Genomic DNA, 4,629 nt, shown 5'->3' with positions numbered 1-4,629 from the left:
GGGCTCAGCTGCCCTTCAAGGGTTAATTATATTATGCCTACTTTTTTTTTCTGAAAGCAGGGAGAATAAGCTGTAGCCAAAAGTAAAAGTCATTAATTTTAAGACAGAGATGTAAGCAAAGTTTCCTTCCCCTCTGCAGGTTGGTCAGGGTAGGCTATGCAGTAATTGAAAAGTAAAGGCAATTGAATTACAGGCTCCTGTCCAAACGGAGCGCGATTTCTTTTTTTTTTTTTTTTTTTTTTTTTACAACCTCCATTGCATCAGAACTAGGCAGTATTCCTGATGTTCTCATGTGTGTTAATGCTGACTCACAGACTAACTTGCACAAGAAAAAAAACACACAGGCAGCTCCACCATACTAGGTAATGAGCTCTAGCAAGAAGCAGCGTCTGATGTTTTGTAAGCTTTTTTAATTGACCTTTTAAGATATTTACTTTATTTTAAGGCTTTCTGCTCCGTAGTGGCACGATGGTAGAACTGAGTCATGCATGTTATATATTGCTAGCTCTGCTGTTGTGTACTAGGAGTGAGGAGAATACAATTCAGCATGGCACTTGTCTTTTTGATGTGTTACGGATGTGAATTAATGTTTGCGATGGGATGCAGGCAATGCACGCTTTGCAGAAGGCATGGTGATGGGGTGCTGTATGCTTTCTGGTGGATGTAACTTAGTCGGGGTTTTGAGTTTTTATTAGATTGCAAAAAATTACATTCTGCAGAATAATTGTATTTTTTTTATCCATGTCTCTCCCTTCCCCTTTTCCTCACAGCAATCTGCAAAAAAAAAAATATTAAAATGTTGCATTTTCTATTTTTGCTTCTCCTTGCTTTGAGAGCTCTTAAAATCAGTGATAGATTAGGAAAAAAAAAAAATTAAAAAATAATGGCAATAACACGCTTCGCCTTGGCTGAATGACGGCACTTTTTGGAGGCAGCAGCCTGCGGGGTGGGTGACCTCGAGCGGTGATGTTGCGCCCGGGCTGCCGGTGACTCACCTTGCAGCAGGACGGAGCCCGGGGAGCTGTTTCGGTGCCGGGGTCCCCGGGGGGAGCACCCAGCACCCCATCCCCGGGCTGCCCTGGCAGCGGGGGCTCCACGCACCGGCGGGGCTGCATCATCAGCATTAATTTAATTCACTTTCCCATCTTTTCCCCCATTCCCTGGCCGAGCCTCCAGGTCTTTACTTTCCGGGCGAACTTTTAGGATTATAAAGCAAATGTAGCTCCGTGCTGCATGTCTGCTGCGTGTGCTTTGCTTATGTGTTACTTGGTAATATTTGCAAATTCAGTTTCTGCTGTCTTAATAAGGCAGAAATAATCTTCTTTCACCCATTGCCACTGGCTGCTACACTAAAAATAGGGTACGTTAGCACTGCTCGCTGCTTGCCACTTGCAGCATTTCAAAAATAAGTACTTTGGAGCTGCAGAAACAAATGCTGCAGGAGAGAAGAGGAGTCTTGCTATGACTGTCATTTGATTACCAAACTTAACCTTGTTTTCTTTCCCCTGCCAAAGACGGGCATTAAACTGTGCAGGCATCCACGGCGTTTCACATTCGTGCCCCAGTCCCTCTCCTTCCCCCTCCCGGGGTTTTCTCGCCCCGAACCCCGACGCGGGCAGAGGGGAGGGTTGGTTTTGGGGTGGGGGGGTGCAAAGACTTTTCTTTTTTGCTTCTGTCGCTGCGGTGCGTGGGGGGGGGGAGGTATGCACAGCGTAGACCTGAAGTGCATTTTATTTGACTTTATTTAACTCTTTATTTTATTTAAGGCGTTCGAGCAGCTCCGTGCTGAGGGGATGGTCCTTCGCCACCGAGTTTTGCAGTTAGCTGTTGCGTATTTTCCTTCGGGCTTATGTAAAAAGTGCATTTCCTTTTCATTAAAAGGGGGGGGGGGAACCCCAAAACCCTGTAGCAAGAGCTGGGTGGGTGGCACCCCTGTGTTGGGGGGGGGTGTGGAACTGGGGACAGCCCTGGGGTGGCGGGTGCCTTTGGGGAGCCCCCCGCCCGGCTGGATGACATCCCCCTGCCAGCCTCAAATCCAAGGGTGGGATTTTCCCCCTCTCTCCTCATTTACAGAAGAAAGGGAAGTTTCCTTTGACCCTTTGGGGCCTTCAAGGGCAGGACTTTTCAGCTCTTTTCTTTTGAGGGGCTTTGGCTGGGGGGGGGGTGCAAGCCCTCGGCCGCTTTGTCTCCCACCCCCGGCGGGTCCTGCTGCCTTTGTCCCTGTCCCAGCTGCCAGCGCACCTTCCTGCGAACCTTAGGACTTTGGGGATTTTGGGGTTGGGGGTTTTTTGGGGGGAGGGGGGGTGAAGTCTTTGAGTCCTTTTGTATATTGGCTAAGGAAAAAGACAATTTAAATACATTATCTAATTATTTCTGATTACTCCTGGGGGAGCTCTGATGCCAGCATCTTATTCTAGGTCGATGCTTTTTTTCCTTTGTTGTTGTCGTCTCGCCCCGACCTTTCAGGCCTCAGAGCAGGAAAATACTTTAGAAAAGAGCAAACCTGCTTTTTTCTCCCCAAAGCACATGAACACAGAAACTGAGGATTCTCAAACTCTCATGGAAGTCGTATCAAATAACAGCTGCATTTTTTATGAACATCTTGTGACAAAGGCTATGACTTTACAAAAATCATGCAGACATGTACAAATTGTCCTGCTATATCCAAGAGCTGGAAAAAGAGGCTGCCATTAGAAAACAAAATGATGTATTGCTTGAATGGTCACATATCTTAAATAGTCGGGGGGGTGAGGGGTGGTTGGCTGGTTTTAATCCCCTTTTGTCCAAGTTTTCCTATTTGGTAAGAGACGTCCATCTGATGATCTGTCACCTGTAGGACGTGGCAGCCCAAAGGGGACTGGATTTTTTGGGGATGGTGATGTTGCTGGGGGCTCCTCCTGCACCCTGGGGCACAGCTCAGCTTGGGAGACGAGATTGCAAAATACAGTTTACATCTGTAATTGCTAAGGTCATTTTTCCTGCAGCACAGCTCTTCCCGTGTCAAATGGACTGAAGCCATTTCAAACCATGCAAAAGTAGTTTGGTGCTCTATTTAAAAAAAAAAAAAAGCATATTTAGTAGAGGAGATTTTTAAGTTAGATGTTATCAGATGTTATTGCATTCACTCTAGTCACAATAATATTTTGTTGCTGTTGTTTTGAGGGGATGTGAGGTCTGGGGGTGAGCAGGTTGTCCTTGGCTTTCAAGACTGCCTTCTTTTATTTCTTGGATTTTGGGGGGGTTGGGGCTTGTTGATGGTTTTGGATTGTTTGGTTTTTTTCTATGTTCTGATCATGAAAAGGCGGGGGCAAAGCGGGGAGGAAGAAACAAAAATCCAGCAGTCCTGGCCTATGGTTATTGAAGTCATTTGGGCTTTTGCAGCTTGCTGGTACAGCTTCGCCTGTGTTCCTCGATGCCGTTTCTAGACCAAACACAGTTACTGTTTTCATCATTTCCCTGTGAGGGTGTTTTGGGGCCTTTTTTCTCTGGGAAACCTGGAGGTCTAAACTGTCACCAAGTGCCACCAGCAAGCTCGCCCGCTCGCTTGGCACCTTTGTGACCAGAAATCTCCTGGAATGGCAGGAAAGGCCACTGGGAGCTGGAGTGATGCAGTTTTGGGGATGGGATCCCTTCGGGGTGGTCAGGCCAGGCTGCAGTCCTGCGGAAGGCATCTCCCAGGAGGGGTCAGTTGTGTGGAGCATCTTGGTTCAAACTCTGATGTCTCACGGGAGGTTTTACATGAAATCTGCCAATAATTTGCTAGGCTGGGGCACTCTGGTGCTTCTCACCAGCTTAAACGTATCCTGAACTGGCACGATTTTGGTGTTTTTAGAGAGAGGCATGGGTTCCTCCTGGCATGCCTGGCTTGTTTATAGAGCAGATTCTAAGCAATATTAATAATTGATATCTATTTGAAGTTGGTTTGTTCTGTGCTACCGAGCTCTCCTTGGCTGGTCCCACTCATCCTGCCCTGTTGGGTTTCTCCGAGGCAGAGGCTTGGGAGCGGGTCCAAGGAGGTCCCATCCAGTGCCTCCCTGGTCTCTCCTCCAGCTCTAAGGGAGCTCTTGCTGGAAGAAAAGAGGAGGAGATCCTTCTCCACCCGTGGTCTGCCATCTGCACGGACAAGGCTTCATTCAGGTCCCTGAGTGGAGAAGTTATGTTTCTGTAAAGCACATGTAATTTCAGTAATTTTCACAGATCCAGAGTGGATCTGCGTTTGGCAGGGCAGACTCCTTTCCTTCTCCAGCAGAGGCTGGTGGTGCCGTGGTTGGAAGAGGTCTTGGGCTCTTGGGCTTGGCTGTTGCGGTGTCATCTCTGACCTCCTCGCAGAATGTCACCTTGGTCCCCTCTCGGTCCTTTAGCCTCCTCATCAACACCAGGCAGAGCTCTCGTTGACCTGACGCCGAGTTTTGGCCGAAGCGTTGAGCGCTCCCGACGCATGGAGGTCCTGGAGGTCCTTGCCTGGGAGCGTCACGGCTCTGCCAAGCGCTGGGAGGCTGCGGGTCCCGTGGGATGCCGAGCAGACGTGTTAGTGCCGTTTGCTGGAAGAGCAGGGGAAGGCAGCCAGCCCCTGGGCGTGCAGGAGTGGCAGGAGGTTGTTGCGGTGGGGGTGGAATTCATGGACCAAAA

The 4,629-nt window shown here is 48.7% G+C and overlaps 1 protein-coding gene across 1 annotated transcript in view; it reads left to right on the top strand.

The window, feature by feature from the left end:
* The first annotated feature begins 359 nt into the window (after positions 1 to 359).
* NACC2 (NACC family member 2, BEN and BTB (POZ) domain containing) overlaps positions 360 to 4,629 on the top strand; it is a 23,550-nt gene continuing 19,280 nt past the window's right edge. The window contains exon 1 of the mRNA XM_010570779.1: positions 360 to 399. The gene's annotated coding sequence lies outside the window, so the exon portion shown is untranslated. The remainder of the gene's footprint in view (positions 400 to 4,629) is intronic.

Source organism: Haliaeetus leucocephalus, unplaced genomic scaffold (assembly GCF_000737465.1).
Source record: "Haliaeetus leucocephalus isolate CR32 unplaced genomic scaffold, Haliaeetus_leucocephalus-4.0 Scaffold306, whole genome shotgun sequence".
In the NCBI taxonomy this organism is placed as follows: Eukaryota; Metazoa; Chordata; class Aves; order Accipitriformes; family Accipitridae; genus Haliaeetus; species Haliaeetus leucocephalus.
This window is presented reverse-complemented; position numbering and strand designations above follow the sequence as displayed.